Here is a 17,812-nt window from a genome sequence, read left to right as displayed (position 1 = left end):
CTTGACATCCCCTGTGGTAAGATCCTCCAGTGATATCTCTTTATTGGACAACTTCTCTCCAAAGTGGGTACTGAGAAAGCAAATCATTCCCTATCATCTTTATGTAAAGGAATTTTGAAAAAGCAATCCCTTAAATCAATCACTATAATAGGCCATTCTATAGGTAACAAGGAAGGCAATGGGATTCTGGATTGTAACGATCCCATTGGCTGAATAATTTTGTTAATTGCTCTTAGATCTATTAACATCCTCCATTTGTCAGAATTTCTTTTTGATGACAAATACTGGAGAATTCCAAGAGCTGTTGGATTCCTCCATATTTTGAGCCTCCAGCTGTTCCAGGACTAGCTGTTCTATTTTTTTCTTTAGTCATAGACCATTGTTCAATCCAAATGGGTTGGTTTGCCAACCACCTTAGTGGTAAGGCTGGGGAAATTTTATTAGCAGTGGCTTCCCAACATGAAGTTGAAAAGGTAGCCTCATCTACATTTTGTTTACAGCCACCCTGGACAGTCTGAAACTGTCTTTGATGACATGCTTTAAATAATTTAGCTTCTTTATCAGTAGTATTACCTGTATTTTGGCTTGTCTCAGAAGTTGGGTAGATGTTAATCTGGGTCTTCCATTGTTGCAACAGATCTCTTTTCCATAAGGTTATGGCTATCTCAGGCACCTATGGCCTTAGTTTTCCTATTTAACCTTCTGGCCCTGTACTTTTAAGCCATCTAATACTTTGTGTCACTTTGAATAAAGTTCCAACTCCTCGGGATTGAATAAAGTGCCCAATTTGGGGACCAGGATATAAGAATCATAATTGTGACATCAGCCCCAGTATCTACCATGCCTTCAATTTCATTACTATTAAAATTATCTTAATTTTGGCTGTTGATAATTTACAGAGTTTTGCCAATATATTTGTTTATTGTTACCTTCCTGGTTTTTTATTTATCTATAGAATTTGCTTTGGCCTTGCTGTCAAAGATTTAATGTTTATTCCCAAAGCAGTGGTGTTTAATTTTCTTGTGGAGGAGTATCCCTGTCCTGTTTTGGGGCCTGCAAGAGGCTCCCTCAGGCATTTTTTGATAAAGGATTACCCCATTTATCTGTGACTGCTCTACATTCACTAATCCAATGTCAACCCTTACCACATCTTCCACTTATTCTAGGAAGCATAGGCTCCCTTCTTGAATTATTTTGGTTTTCCTGGTAATTACTTTTGTAGTAATCTCACCCATCACAATTACATTTCCCAAGGTCTTTTTGGATAGCTTCTTCTATCAAGGTCAAATTGGGTGAATGAGATCTGATGTAAATTATATTTCTAATCCATTCACCTATTGGAGCAGTTCTTGCTGTTAGTGTCCATATTGCCTGTTTGCATTCATTATTAGCATTTTTCAAAAGCTAAAGTTGTTTAGCTAAAGCACTAAAAGCTATTTCTGATTTTTTAGCTAGTTCTATCAAGACCTGAAGTCAATCTTGGCAAAAAGTTAGTAAATGTTTCAATTGGACCTTGTAAGTCCTGGGAGAATGGCTCAAGCTTTTTTCTGATTCCTCAACCTTGTTCCAAGCATTTAAGGCTGATAGGTGACATAATGGTAAGGTTTCTTCATTATATACAGCTTGTTTCTCTGTGTCAGCATATTGCCCATCACCAAGTAGCTGTTCCTTAAAAACACCAACACCTCTGGCTCTATTTTTGCGTGCTATCTCTGTACATTCTTCTCTCCACCATGAAAGCCATTGTAAAAATGGCCCAGGTTCTATTATAGGCTTTGCCATATCCTCCCAGTCCTTGGGGATTACTCTATTTTTGATTGACGAGAAAGTCAACATTTGTTTTCCAAATGGTGAATTCATTCCAAAATTAGTGACACTTTCCTTAAATTTCCTCAGATCTAGCACTTTCACAGGGTGCCATTCAGCTTTATGATAATTCAGTGGATGATCATCATCTGCTAGTCTCTGCTATATACTGACTCGATAAGCCAATATTTGTTTTCTAACCATCTTTGGGTGGCTTTCTTTATTTCTGTCTTTTGCCTCTACATGAGTATTTTCTTTACTTAGTATTCTAAACTCTTCCCTTAAAGTCTGCACCTATATTTCATACCCATCTCCCTGTTGTTTGTTTTTGAAATAAATTTTTGAATCTCTTGTTTTATGCCTCTCTTCCAATGTTTATTTTTTTCTTTATATTGTTTTTTTTGTGCTGTTAAAGTATCTTTTCTAAAACCTCTGCTCTGTCTTCCAGTTGTTTATTCCATTCTGTAAGTTTTTGTATCTCCTGTTTTATGTCCTCTTTCCAACCTTCATTTTTTTTATATTGTTCTAGTATCTTTTCTAAAGCCTTTGCCTTTGAGAGGTCATAAAAGGCTACTACATACAATGATTAAAGTTAAATTGAGGACTATGAATGTAAACATAGTCCCAATTTCTAGACTTTCCTTTATTTCAGTCTTAAAACCATAGAATAGATAATCAGTGAAGCTTCAAGAAGTGTTTTATTGTTTCTTCCATCCTGTTAGACTGTAGTGGCAGCTAGTTTTGTTATGTTAAGTCTGAGGTCTGCACATAGTAGGCTGTCTTTTGATCCAAGGCCTGTTTAAGGGTCTCTTTTAAAGAGACAGTAATTGATCTGGGAGTTTTTAGGTTTTAAGTTTGGGTTTTATCACTGGGAGCTTACTCCCCTTCCAAATTATGTTAAGTATGATTTAAAGGGTGTGGATACTTAGATTAGTTCGGTGCCATTGGTTGTAACCAGAGATTAATATTTACTATTGATTTATCTTATGGTAATGCTGCTGTTATTCCTAAACAGTTGTATACCCAAATCACCACATAAAGACTGGCTTTATTTAGTTAACCTAGAAAACCAATGCTGGACAATAGTTACTCCATCCAAAACCTCCAAGTCCTCATACTTTCCTAACATTTAGATTTCCCACATTATACTTGCTTTTTCTGAAATCTTATGTGGTTCGTACTCCACATCCTCCAATATCTCTCCTCCAGCTCTGTCTTTCAGCCCTCCTCTTGCCCCTTCTCCTCCTACTCATTTACTACACTCTAGCTCCTCCCCACTTTCCTGTCCTTTGGCTACTCCCAACTCAACATTGTGTCTACTTGCTTTATTTGGAAGTTTACACTAAGTTGAAACAGGATGCTTAGAATGAGTGTCACAATGCAATATCCAGATTGAATCCAGAGAGTGGGGGGGAGGACTGGGGGGGGGAATCAGCATTTGAATCAACAGGGGTAAGGTGTATATATTTCAAAAGGACATTTTAAGAACAATCTTTATTGTGTACTTGAGCCTCTTTCAGATATATACCTAAGGGTGGTATAGCTGGATCTTGAGGAAGCATTATTTCTAGTTGTCTGATAAAGCACCATATTGATTTCCGGGGTGCTTGTACAAGTTTACATTCCCAGCAACAGTGGAGGAGTGTTCCCGTTCTCCACAACCTTTCCACCATGTGTTGTCACTTGACTTTTTGATCTTGGGCATTCTAAGGGGTGTAAGGTGAAATCTCAGTGTATTTTTGATTAGCATTTCCCTGACTGCTAATGATATTGATCATTTATTTAAGTGTTTTTCTGCCATTTGATATTCCTCTATAGAGAATTATGTTTATATCCCTACCCCATTTTTAATTTGATTACTTGATTTGTTGCTTTTCATCTTCTTTAGTTCTTTATATATACTGGATATTAGCCCTCTGTCAGATAAAGGGTTGGTGAAGATTCTTTCCCAATCTATAGGCATCTGTTTTGTTTTGATGACAGTGTCCTTTGCTTTACAGAAGCTTTTCAGTTTCATGAGTTCCCATTTCCTGATTGTTGCTCTTAGAGCCTGTGCTGTTGGTATTGTGTTCATGAAGTTATCTCCTGTGCAAATTAGTTCAAGGCTCTTCCCTTCTCTATCTTCTAACCCTTATAATGTGTCTGGTTTTATGCTGAGATCTTTGATCTACATGGACTTTAGTTTTGTGGAGGGTGATAAGTATAGATCTATTTGCCTTTTTCTACATGTAGACCATCACCATTTGTTGAAAAGGCTGTCTTTTTTCCATTATATAGTTTTGGCATCTTTGTCAAAACTCAGGAATTTACATGTGTGTAGGTGTATTTCTGGGTCTTCTATTTGGTTCTATTGATCCAACATTCTGTTTCTATGCCAGTACCATGCAGTTTTTCTCTAGAGTACAGCTTGAGATCAGGGATGGAGATACTATCCTCCAGAAGATCTTTTATTGTTGATCATTGTTTTAGCAATTCTGGGTTTCATATATTTCCATTTGAAGTTCAGAATTTTTCTTTCAAATCTTCTGTAAATAATGGTTTTGGTGATTTAATAGGAATTGCATTGAATCTGTAGATTGGCTTTGGTAATATGACCATTTTTACTATGTTAATCTGGACAAGCCATGAGCATGGAATATCTTTCCATTGGCTGATATCTCATTCTAAGTCTTTGTTCAGAGTCTTGAATTTTTTTACATACAAGTCTTTGACTTGCTTGCTTAGGGTTGCAACAAGGGACTTTATGTTTTTTTGTGGCTTTTGTGAAGGGTGTTGTTTCCCAAAATTCTTTCTAATCCATTTTGTACTTTGTATATAGAACAGCTATGGACTTTTTTTTTTGAGTAAATTTTGTATCAGGCTATTTTGCTGAAGGAGTTTATCAGACTTAGGAGTCCCTGTTAGAATTGTGGAGTTCAATAAGATATACTATCATATCATCTGCAAATAGTGATACTTTGACTTCTTCCTTTACAATTTATATCCCCTTGATCTCCTTCAATTGTTTTATTGCTAAAGCAAGGACTTCCAGAACTAAGTTAAAGAGATATGGAGAAAGTGGGCAGCCTTGTCTTGTCCCTGATTTCAGTGGGATTGATTTAAGTTTCCCTCATGAGTTTGATGTTGGCAATAGGCTTGCTGTATTCCCTTCACTATATTTAAGTAAGTGCCTTGTAACCTTGATCTCTCTAATACTTTAAACATGAATGAATATTGGATTTTATCAAATGTTTTTTTTTTAGCATCTAAGGAGATTATCATTGGGTTTTTCTTTTAGTTTGTTAATATGGTGGATCACATTAATGGATTTCCATATATTGAACCACCCCTGCATACGTTGGATGAAGCCTACTTGGTTATAGTGAATATCTTTGATGAGTTCTTGTATTCAGATTGCAAGTATTTTGTTTAGTATTTTTGAATCAATGTGATTTAGGGAGATTGGCCTGAAATTCTCTTTCTTTGTTGGGTCTTTGTAAGGTTTAGGTTCCAAGATGACTGTGGCTCCATTGAATGAGTTTGGTAGATCCTTCTGTTTCTATTTTGTGTAATAGTTTGAAGACAATTGAAGTTAGCTTTTCTTTGAAAGTCTGTTAGAATTCTGTGTTGAAACCATCTGAACCTGGGCTTTTTTGGGATGGAAGACTTTCAGTGACCACTTCAAATTTCTTTAGGGGATAGAGGACTATTTAATTGATTTACCTGGTCTTGATTCAGCTTAGGTAAGTAGAATGAATGAAGAAAATTGTCCATTTCTTTTAGATTTTCAAATTTTGTGGCCTATAGACTTTTGAGGTAAGTCCTAATGAATGGATTTCCTCAGTGTCTGTAGTTTTATCTCTTTTTTCATTTCTGATTTTGTTGATTTGGATTATGTCTCTCTGCCTTTTACTTAGTTTGGCTAAGGGTTTGCCTATCTTGTTGATTTTCTCAGAGAACCATCTCTTGGTTTCATTGATTCTTTGCATTGTTTTATTTGTTTCTAATTGATTAATTTCAGCCCTGAGTTTGATTTTTTCCGCTGCCTACTCCTTTTCGATGTGTCTACTTCTTCTTTTTCTAGGGTTTTTAGGTCAGCAATTAAATTGCTTGAATGAGATAGCTCCAATTCTTGAAGGCACTTAGTCTTATGAACTTTCCTCTTAGCACTGCTTTCATTGTGTCCCATAAGTTTGGGTATGTGTATAGGTATTTTCAAAATTTGTTTTTGTCATTGACTATCTTGTTTTCTCAGTCTGTCTATGAGGACTGACAGTTTTGCTGGGTACAATAGCCTGGGCTAACATCTGTGATCTCTTAGGGCCTGAATGATATCCATCCAGGCCGTTCTGGCTTTCATAGTCTCTGTTGAGAAGTCAGGTGTGATTCTGATGGGTTTGTCTTTAGATGTTCCTTGCCCTTTTTCCCTTGCAACTTAGTATTTTTTTTCTTTGTTCTGTATACTTACTGTTTTGATTATTATGTGATGGAAAAATTGTTTTAATTAATAAATAAATTAATTTATTAGGTGTCCTGTGGACCTCTTGTATACTTTTTGGCTTCTCCTTTAAGTTGGGGAAATTTTCCTCAATGATTTTGTTGAAAATATTTTCTCGCCCTTAGAGAAGGGAATCTTCTTTTTCCTCTATTCCTATTATTCTTATGTTTTGTCTTTTTATGCTGTCTTGAATTTTTTGGACGTTCTGTGTCAGGTTTTTTTTTTATTTCTTCCATTGTGTTTTACAGCTGATATTCTTTCTTCCATCTCTTGTAGTCTATTGGTTATGCTTACCTCTATAGTTCCTGTTTTCTTCCCTGAGTTCCTTCTCTGCACAATTTCCTGTATTTTTGTTTTCTTTAATTTCTCTAAAAATATATAAAATTCTTCAAGAATTTTTGTGTTGGCCTTCTGCAGGGGCCATGCTAATCTTCTCTGTATCATTCCAATTTTAGTATATGTGCTGCTGAAGTGAACACCACATATTACTTTCAAGTGGTTATTAATAAATCACATGTCCTTGACTTGTGAATTTCACATTATCACAAATTCAATTATTATTTGTTAAAGGACAGATATGTCCTTGGTTAGTGAATTATTTTCTATGAAAATGCTCCCTGACCAAGACAAACCTTTGAAAATTAGCATTTAATTGGGACATTGCTTATAATTTTACAGCGACCATCCATGATGTCACATTGGCAAAAAAATCATCTTGATTTAGTCCTTCACCAAAACTGAGAGCTTTTCATACTGAACCACAAGTAGCAGGCAGACAGAGGGATACTGAAAGGACACACACACACACAAACACACACACACAGAGAGAGAGAGAGAGAGAGAGAGAGAGAGAGAGACAAAGAGAGAGAGACAGACAGAGAGAGAGAGAGATTCAGAAATAGAGAAACTAAGTCCTCAGGAAAAACATATATAAAATGACAGAGACAGAGGGACAGTGACTCCATTCTGTTTGGTCAATTTCATTGTAATATCAACCTCAAAGCACACTCTCCTATAGTATATCTCCAAAAGGAATTACATTTTTACATGTTTTAATTTTAAATATAATTAATTACACTTTGTTCACCTTGTATCCACCCATAACCCCCAGTCTCCTCACCTTCTCCATACATTTCCCTATCCAAATTCACTGATAGGGGAGGTCTTCCTCTCATTCCTTCTGATCCTAGTCTATTAGATCTCATCTGGAGTAGCTGCATTGTATTCCTTTGTGACCTATTAACACTGATCAACCATGAGGGGAAGGTGATCAAAGAGCAGGTCAGTCACTTCATCTCAGAGGCAGTCCCTGTTCCCATTATTGTGGAACCCATTTGGACACCGAACTGCCATGGGCTACGTCTTTGTAGGATTTCTAGGTTATATCCATGTGTGGTACTTGGTTAGAATATGAGACTCAAGAAAGACTCCTGTGCTTAGATTTGTTGGTTCTGTTGCTCTTCTTATGGAGATCTTGGCCTCTCCAGATCTTACTACTTCCCACTTCTTTCATTAGATTCCATGCTCTCTGCCAAACAGTTGGCCATAAGTCTCAGCATCTGCTTTGATAATCTGCAAGGCCTTTCAGAGGCCCTCTTTGGCAGGTTTCTAACTTTTTCCATATTTTCTCCTTCTTCTCTTGTCAATACTCTTTGCCTTTTTGGATGGGGATTGGACATTTTATCCAGAGTTCTACCTCTTGACTAGTTTATTTAGGTGTACAGATTTTAGTAGATTTATCCTATATTATATGTCTATATTCCTGAGTATATACTGTGTATGTCTTTCTGCTTCTGGGACAGCTCAGTCAAGATAATCTTTCCTTTCCCCAACATTTAACTGCAAATCTCATGATTTCCTTGTTTTTTATTACTGATTAACATTCCATTGTGTAGATGTGTCACAATTTCTGTATCCATTTTTTTTTCAGTTGGGGGGCATCTAGGTTAATATCAGGTTCTGACTATTACAAATAAAGCTGTTACAAACATGGTTAAGCAAATGTTCTTATTGTGTACTTGAGCCACTTTTGGACATATGCCTAGGAGTAGTATAGCTGGATCTTGAGGATGCACTCTTCCTACTTGTCTGAGAAAGCTCCAGATTGATTTCCAGACTGGTTATAGAAATTTACATTCCCACCAGCAAGGGCAGAAGGTTTTCTTTTCTCCACAACCTTTCCAGCATGTGCTGTCACTTCTGTTTTTTATCTTGGCCATTATGTTGGGTGCAAGGTAAAATCTCAGGGTTGTTTTGATTTTCACTTCCGTGATTGCTAATGACATTTTGCATTTATTTCAGTGTTTCTCTGCCAATAGATAGTCTTCTATTGAGAATTCTCTGTTTAGCACTGTTCTCCAATTTTTAATTGGATTGCTTCATTTGGTGCTTTTCAGCTTCTTTTGTTCTTTATATGTATTAGATATTATCTCTCTGTCACAAAGAGGGTTGCTGAAGTCTTTTCCAATCTGTAGGCATTTGTTTTGTTTTGATGACAGTGTTCTTTGCTTTACAGAAGCTTTTCAGTTTCACAAAGTCCCATTTATTTATTGTTGTTCTCAGAGCCTGTCCTGTTGGTGATTTATTCAGGAAGCTATCTCTCCTGCCATTTTTTTCTTCTGATTTAATGTGTCTGGTTTTATGTTGAGCTCTTTGATCCACTTGAACTTTAATTTTATTCAGGCAGATAAGTATAGGTCTATTTGCATTTTTCTACATGTAGAGATGCATTTAGACCAGCACTATTTTTTGAAGATGCTATCATTTATCATTGTATGGTTTTGGCATCTTTGTCAAAACTTAGGTATCTAGAAGTGTGTGGGTTTCTTTCAGTTCTTTTTATTTGTTTCCATTGAACACTATTCTGTTTCTATTTACTACAGTGCAGTTTTTATTATTGTTGCTGTATAATACACCTTGAGTTGAGGGATGGAGATACCTTCAGAAGATGTTTCATTGTTGAGTATTGTTTTAGCAATTCTGGGTTTCTTTTTCCATTTGAAGTTGAGAATTTTTCTTTCCAGATCTGTAAAGAATTATGTCGGTAATTTGCATTGACTCTGTAGATTGCTTTTGGTAAGATAGCCATTTTTACAGTGTTAAGCTTGCCAAGCCATGAGCATGGGGTAATCTTTCCATCTCCTGATATCTTCTTCTAATTCTTTGTTCAGAGTCTTGTAATTTTTTTTTCATACAAGTCTTTTACTAGCTTTGTTAGGGTCAAACCTAAGTACTTTATGTCTTTGACCAAATACAAAAACACATCAAAGATATCAGTCAATATGATCAAGTAGTCATCATCCCAGGTACACAGGGGTGGTTCAAAATACAGAAATCCATCAATGTGATCCACCATATTCACCAACTGCAACAAAAAAGGAAAAAGAAAAACTCATGATAATCTCCTAAAATGCTGAAATAGCATTTGACAAACTCCAACTTCCATTCATATTTGAAGTTTTGGAGAGATTAGGGATACAAGGCCCATATCTCAATGTATTAAAGGCTATATAGAAAAAGCTTATAGCCATCATCAAACAAAACTGAGAGAATCATAAAGCAATCACACTCAAATAAGGGACAAGGCCAGGCTGTCCCCTCTTTTCATATCTCTTTAACATAGTTCTGGAAGTCCTTGCTAGAGCAATAAGACAATTGACGGAGATCAAGGGGATAGAAATGAGAAGTGAAGAAGTCAAAGTATCACTATTTTCAGATGATATGATAATATTCTTCAGTAACTCTCAAAATTCTACATGGGAACTCCTACAGCTTGGTGATAAACAGGTTTGGCAAAGTGGCTGGATACAAAATTATCAAAACAAACAAATAAACAGTATCCTCTCTGTATACAAAAGACAAAATGGCTGCAAAAGAAATTAGGGAAACAAACAAAAGGAATTATATTATCAAAGATGGCCATGCCTCCTAACACTTTCCATACATTTCAACACTGGGAATTAAACATGTAAATAGATGATCTTCAAGGGGATTGGCAATTCAAATCACAAAGAAGTGGAAGGAGATAGAGGGACTTCTAGGCTAAGAACATAGTCATCATGATACTTTTTCATTCAATACAATGATTAAAGTTACAACAACTTTCAGGAATATAGAACAGGACTGACAATCTCCTTTGGGAAAAATGTGGAATATTTTCATAATGGAGTATTATTCATATAAGAAAATGACATCATGATATTTTCAGGCAAATGGTTGGAACAGCAAAAATCATCCTGTTTAAAATTATTAAAATGCAAAAAGAAAAATATATTTTCAATTCACTTATTAGGAGTTCTCCTAACAGTGTGGGAAAAAGTTCTAAAAGGCCATCTTTTGTGAACAAATCGGGTTTCCAATAGGGAGATTGTGGGTCAGTTAATTGAGTTGTTGGCCAGGGCATCCTATGGTAATTTTTAAGCAACCCAGTCTGTTAAGTAGTTCTCTGCCCTCCCATAATAGAGCAGTGTCATGTTCTTGTATTCACAAAAATGATTCCTTCTGCATAAAATTGGACTGCATAGAGACCCACAGTACTATAATAGGCAGAGAGAGAACTTAAAGCACCCATTTGTAAATGGGATTCATCAAAAGAATTTTCCCTCCCACAGAGCTCTGGGAAGACTGCAGAAGAGGAGGCAGGAAGAGTGTCATAAGTAGAGGAAATTGAGGACACAAGGAGAATCAGGCCACAAAGGAAGATGATTCAGACAACCTTGATGAGATCTTAGAAGCTAGGGTCAGATACAATGGGATGGAGGACCTCCCCTATCAGAGAAGTAGAGAAAGGTCATGTGCCAATGATTTTAGGTGAACAAAATATATTTAAATTGATGTATTTTAAAGAAAAAAATAGAGTGGCACATAGGAAGGAATTTGAATTTTGGAGCAATTGAAAAGGAGTGTAATGTACATTATATGAAATTCCCACATAACCAACAAAAATAATATGTTGACAACTTTTACAATGACTATTAACATGAAAAAAAGTTTCCCCTAAAGGAGGGCAGAGTATGACTTTGGAAGGCACATTTTCCAGGAACTCATTATGTAGTAGAGAATCCTAGCAATGAACTAGTCCTTTCCCAGCTACCTCACACCTTATGAGCTCAGGTGGCATCACTGACCAAGCAATCCTGGTACTAATGCTACATTATAGGTTTTGACTGGAGGACAGCAACAGGAAATACAGCTGCTCTTGCTTTCTAATCATATAACAAAGACCCATTTCACTGTTCTTATGGTCCAATTTTAAATGTAAACACTGGACCATTTAAATGTAAACAGTGGTCAGTGGAGGGTTCCTCACTGACCACTCAGTAGGACATAGCTGCCTATCCAGCCAGGTCAGCCAAGGCAACCCTGCACATAGAGGTTTGGCAACACTAGTGTGGAACAGAACTAGCTGTCAAGTAGTTTATTGACCCTCTTTACTCCTTTTACAATTACAGATTTTCTCTGTTTCAGCCAAACCAGTCCCAGGATTTATCTGGTTTCTGAAGGAGTCTGCTATTCGGAATTCTGCTTCCTGGCCTTGGCAGAAAGTCTATTTTCTCAGACTTTCCTTGGTGGTCTCTGCAATCAATTTTTTTGAGCCTGAGAATTAGATAGCAAGCTCCCGGCAATCTTTGGAACCAGACAGTATACTTTGTATAACCTTGAGTGAATTTCTGGATGCCCTGCCAGGTGGCACAGATTGTTGCTACTGTGAAAAAATAATTGCTTTTACCCTTTACTTTATAAGTGTTCTTTGGACATTCAGTAAACTGAGACTTGATCAGGAATGTCTTGTCTCCATTCTTCACCTCTCTGTCACGCATTTACACTCCCTCTTTCAGGTGGACCCTTTTCAACTAGCCTTAAGGATGGGTCAGTTGGCGCATGAACAAGAGACCTTGAAAACGAGGGGCAACATGAGAAAGGCTGTTTTTTGGAGTTCCACAGTCCTAAAAAAATGTGCCTCATGAGGACTGCCTATCACAGAGAGGAAGACAAGGTGCTTTCCCAGCCATATGTACAGGAGATATGGGACCACTGCAGGAGGATATTACTCTCTGTAAGAAAGTCTAATTATGAAGGGAATAAGTCTAATTATTAAGGGAATTAAAGAAATTAAAATAAAATAATAATAATAATAAAAGTAATAGTAATAAATAACAATAATAATGAAATTGGATTGATTGCACTGGTAAATTTTAAAGTCTTGTTTTGACTTTTAAAATTATAAATGTGCTTTATGATTTCACTTCTAAAGAGGGTGTTTTGTTTTAATATTACAAAGAAAAGTTTTTAAAAAATATTTAAATATTTAAAAAGCAGGTACGTACCATGGTTGTTTTTTGTCTTTGTCTGTTTTTTGTTTGTTTGTTTTTGTTTTTGTTTTTGTCTGCCAGCTTTTGTTTTGGTTTCTGGTTTTGGTTTTCTCAAAAGGTATGCGAAACTTGGAGTGTTTCCAATCTGGTACAGGTAATCTGGAGGATGATCCAGTTCCTGAAGAAGAGGCCCATAAAGATTCTTCTTTTTTTAGGACCAGGAGAGAGGGTCACTTGGGAACCTATTCTGTGTGATCAGAGGACTGCTGGAGATCTCTCTGCATCTGGAAGATGTGGAAAGAGCAATGGGGGCTCTGCTCCTTCTGGAATCTATCTGTGTAGAGGATACCCATGAGGCGGTCCACTCTTTCTGGATCTGTTGGATTTTTGTCTGGTAAGGGCTGGTCAAGTCGTGGAATTTGTTTATTCTGGTTACTTCAAGGTGGCAATGTCACATTTCTATTCCTTATGAATATCTCTCTCTATGTATGTTTAACTATAGACTTGAATATTTTTAGGCATGCAACAAGTTGAAACAACACCTCTGAGTTTGGTACTGGACCATAGAAGTTAAATTATATAAAACATTTTAAATTTTATCAGGTATTTTAAAATAGTAATCTTTGGGCAGTCTAATAAAGAACTTAAAACAGTTTCTCAACATTTTGGAGGAAATAAAAAAACCTTGGTCTTTATTTTTTAATTTTACAAAATGAAATCAAACCATACTGTTTAAGTAAATTAAACAAAAACTACAGTTAATTCAATATAGCATGTATAAATAAAACAACTATAAAATATGTTGTCCTTCATTTAAAAAGCCTGGAGGTTCTTCAGTGCAAAATATTTGCTTATGCTCTTTTACAGGAAAAAAAAAGACTACAATTCCATGTTAGTCTAGAGTTATGCAAGGTTATATTCAGATCATTTTCAACCATTACATAAAATATATGCCTGGCTGCCAATACTTAAAGAAATGATTTAATGCTTTTTATTTTTTTTTTCTGTCCTATAGATTTGGTATGGCCAGAATAGTCCATTTTTGCCAAGGGCTACAGGCTAAGTTTAGTTCTCTCTTTAATGCTAAATAAAACTTTTATCCTATAATTTTTTTGCAGTTAAGTTTTAATACAATATGATAGGATTAATAAGAATTGCTAGCCCTTTTATAAATTATGTTTAGTTAAATTTTTCCTTCTTCAAGAAAACTTTTCTCCTTTAAACAGAGCAGATTTAAAGTCATGCTAAAGATTATACATGAGTCCTAGCTTGAGTTTTACCTAGTTTCTTTGTTGAGGTTTTTTTTAGGTTAAATCTATAATTAGTAACCATAATGTTTACCTATATAGATCTAGCTAAAATTTGGTAGTAAAACATACATTTGAAAAAGGCCAAAATTGAGATTATATCACCCTGTTTTATAGGATGAAGTTTAGATCAGATGATGAAGTTACACAAGGATTAACTTAAATATGCTGGGCCTCAAATTTGTCAGAGATCTGATAAATATGACATTTTAACATATATAAGCTTACTATGACAGAGTCCAACCTGTTCTGGCACAAATAATAATAATAATTCAGTTTTTATAGGTGAAACCTATAGTTTTTCCACTTAAAACAAAAGTTAGACCAATTGTTGATACTTTAATGGTATTTAATGATGTTTCATTATCTGCTGTTGCTACCTATGCTCATAAAAAAAATACAATATCTTTGCAAGTGTCTAACACATCTGTGTAAAAAACAGAGTTATATGCAGTAATGGCTGCGTTTCAAAGTTACAATCAGCAGTTTTGAACATTTTTAAAGATTTTATGTAGCTCAGTTAGCCCTAGGTTAGACACTGCAGGTCAAATTCAGATATCTTCCCCTGCTGGAATTTTACTTTTAAAATTAATGTTTTGATACAAAAAACTTTACGTTTTTATTGGACATTTGAGGGCTCATTCTAATTTGCCAGGACCCCTGTCTAAAGGAAATGCATTAGGAGATAGTCACCAAAGTTTACTTTTCATAGTTAAAAAGAACACAGGATGCCAATAATATGCATCATCTTAATAATCAAACCTTAAGAGTTAAATATGGATTGACTAAGGAATAGGCCCACAGTATAGTTAAGGCTTGTAGTACTTGTCCTCAATTTTAGCCTGTTCCTCATTTTGGAGTCAATCTTTAAGGATTAAATCAGATTTGGCAAATGGATATTACTCATATTCCTGAATTTAAGTAATTAAAATATATACGTGTTTGCATAGATACTTATTCTGGATTTATTTTTGCCACTCCTCAACCAGGAAAAGCTGCAAAGAATGTTATTGCTCCTTGTCTACATGCTTTTAATGTTCTAGGAGTTCCCAAGCAATTTAAAACTTACAATGGAACAGGATATACTAGTAAATCTTTTAAAAGATTTGGTCAACAGTTTCAAGTTTCTCATATAATTAAAATACCTTGCAATCTTTAAGGACAAGGCATGATAGGGCATGCCCACTAAACAATTAAGATTCATTTGAAAAAAAAAGGGAGAGCTACTCCCCTGGACACCTAAGAATCATCATAATCATTTTCTTTTTATTCTGAATTTTTTAAATTTGGACAAGCATGGTAATTCTACATCAGATAGATTTTGGCATGCAGAAACCAAGAATTTTTTGCTAAAGTAGAATGGAGGGATCCTTTAACAAACCAATGGCATGGACCCAACCCTGCACTCATATGGGGATGAGGATCTGTCTGTGCTTTTTCATGGGAAAATGATGCAGCTCAATGGTTACCAGAATGTCTGTTGCAAGAAGTAGATTAGGAGTTTCCCCCTGACAATTACAAAGATGTCAGTGAAGACAACTCTCGTCAAGTCAAGATGACTGTTTATTGGGCATATATTCCTAATCTACCTCTACTATATCCAGTTACCTGGTATGATCCAGGAGTCCTTGGTTATGTCAACAACACTTGGTTGCTGAGTTTTCCTGCTTTTAAAGGAATGCAAGTAAAAGAGATTCTTAACTCTTCAGGAATAGGAAGAGGTAATCCTCTTTGCTTTACCAGAGAGAACATTCATCAGGACTGCTTACAATTCTTCCCTGTCCAGGTCATAGGTCAAAATGCCTACTATTCTAAAGTAGGAGTGGCAGCTCAAGCCTCCCTTTGCAAGCAGGCAAAGTGGACCATTGGAGGGATATTATTGTCCCATCTTATGGGAGTTAAGAATGACAGTCTTACATCTCCAATGAGTTATCCACCCTGTGAGAAAGGGGATAAACACACTTGTCCTCAACTTATGGTTCCTTGGAAAAGAGGCATTGAGAAACCCCCACCACAAACTCTGGGGACAATGACCATGAATTTACAGTTAGGGACTAGACTGGTCTAATATTAAGGGTATTAAGAACTTGACTTCTGGTAAAGGCAGTCAAAATTCCTTTCTTTTAGGAAAAGCTGTTAGTGCTAGACGTTGGAGGACTTAAAATAATTGGGAAACCTATATATAGATATTGTGGGCTGTGCTGGGATGTATAGGTATTCTCTCTGGGAATGCAAGTAGTTTTGCTAAATTAATCAAGTATACTTTTGTTTTGGCCAACATAGTGTGGGATATATTTACTAGCTTCAGGAGGCCGTTTCCATTAGTTGACTCTGTGATTAAGTGGGGACTGACATTTAGGGGCCTGGCAGGTATGGTTTTTTTGGCCTGTGCCTGCTTCCCTAGTGTGTTACAGCTCCTTCATCAAGAACTTCAACACATGCAAGTGAAGTTGCATGAATTTAAATTAAATATCTCTAACAACCCCATTTGATATGGAAGCAAGTCAACAATGTGTAAGGCTAAAATTGTGGATTTTCCAACCTAAGACAGAGGCTTGTAAAATCACATCTAAGACCTTGATGACAAGTAAGGAAAAATGAATATATCACCAACTTAAGAAAAGATCTCCATAAAACAAAGAAGGAGGAACTAAAGGAGTCTGGTAATTGGAGTTCTGATTCATGGCCTTGGAGGCTGCAGGTCTTATCTAAGTTCCATGTGTCTGAGGTTGTCCTTGGTGGTCTCTACAAGTGGGCTGTTCTGAACCTGAGAAGCAGATAGCAAGCTCCTTACAAACTTGGGAACCAGAGAGCAAACTTGGTGTAAACTTGACTGTATTCCTGGAGGCCTTGCCAGGTGGCACAGATATGTTGCTACTATGAAAAAAAAATTGTTTGTACCCTTTGTTTTATAAGTGTTGTTTGCAGGTTCAGTAAACTGAGACTTGAAATCAAATCTGTCTTTTCTCTATTCTTCACATCTCTGTTTACCCCTTTACAATTCCCCATTCAGGTGGACTCTGTTAGACTAGCCTGCACAACTGCCAGGTCGTCTTCTCATTTCCCTGCTCATAAAGACTCAATACCCCAGGGAATCCAGGACCCTGACAGGTTATTATATCAATAAGAATGTGAAGTTACATTTAGTCAGTATGCCAGTAACTGCTCATTTCAAAATCACAGCCTAGGAAATTTCAGTTCTAAGACTGCACCTTGCCATTCAGTACATTCCCCTTACTCCCACATTACCAGATATTTACTCACTGGGAAGAAAGAGCTCAAGAAACAGATTCAGAAATAGAGAGACAAAGACTGACAGAAACAAAAATAAAAAGTGACATGATGGAGAGACAGAGTCTCCTTTCTGTCTGGTCACTTTCTTTGGCATATCAACCTCACAGTACCTCACCCTCCTATGATATACATCCAAAAGGAATTATATTATGTAACAAGGCCATACTGCCTTATGCTTCCCATACATTTTCTTTCTGGAGACAATATATGTAAATAGATGAGTTTCAAGAGGACATTGTTATTCAATTCACCAAAAAGTAGAAGATGGAGAAATTTCCAGGCTAAAAGAACAGTTATCCTAAAAGTTCGTCATTCAATATAAACTTGTTCCAGCAACTTCCAAAGACTATAGAATAGGACTGACAACCTCCTTAGGGGAAATTGCAGAATATTTCAAAACTGGAGTATTATTCAACTAAGAAAATGACATCATGATATTTTCAGGCAAATGGATGGAACCAAGAAAAATCATCCTGGGTGACGGAACTAAAATGCAGAAAGACAAATATGGTGTGTATTCACTTATTAGGAGGTCTCCTAATAGCAGGAGATTAAGTTCAATAGGCCATCTATTGTGACCAGACCAGTCTTCCTCTAGTGGGTTTGGGTTGCAGATA

The 17,812-nt window shown here is 36.2% G+C and overlaps 1 non-coding gene across 1 annotated transcript; it reads right to left on the bottom strand.

Annotated features, from left to right (window-relative positions):
• Positions 1 to 6,655: 6,655 nt before the first annotated feature.
• Positions 6,656 to 6,762, bottom strand: LOC132651688 (U6 spliceosomal RNA). The gene has a single exon (XR_009589271.1). It is a non-coding gene; the product is annotated as a U6 spliceosomal RNA (small nuclear RNA).
• Positions 6,763 to 17,812: the final 11,050 nt, after the last annotated feature.

Source organism: Meriones unguiculatus, assembly GCF_030254825.1.
Source record: "Meriones unguiculatus strain TT.TT164.6M chromosome Y unlocalized genomic scaffold, Bangor_MerUng_6.1 ChrY_unordered_Scaffold_23, whole genome shotgun sequence".
Lineage (NCBI taxonomy): Eukaryota > Metazoa > Chordata > Mammalia > Rodentia > Muridae > Meriones > Meriones unguiculatus.
Note: the sequence above shows the minus strand (reverse complement) of the source record. Positions and strands in the feature narration are given on the sequence as shown.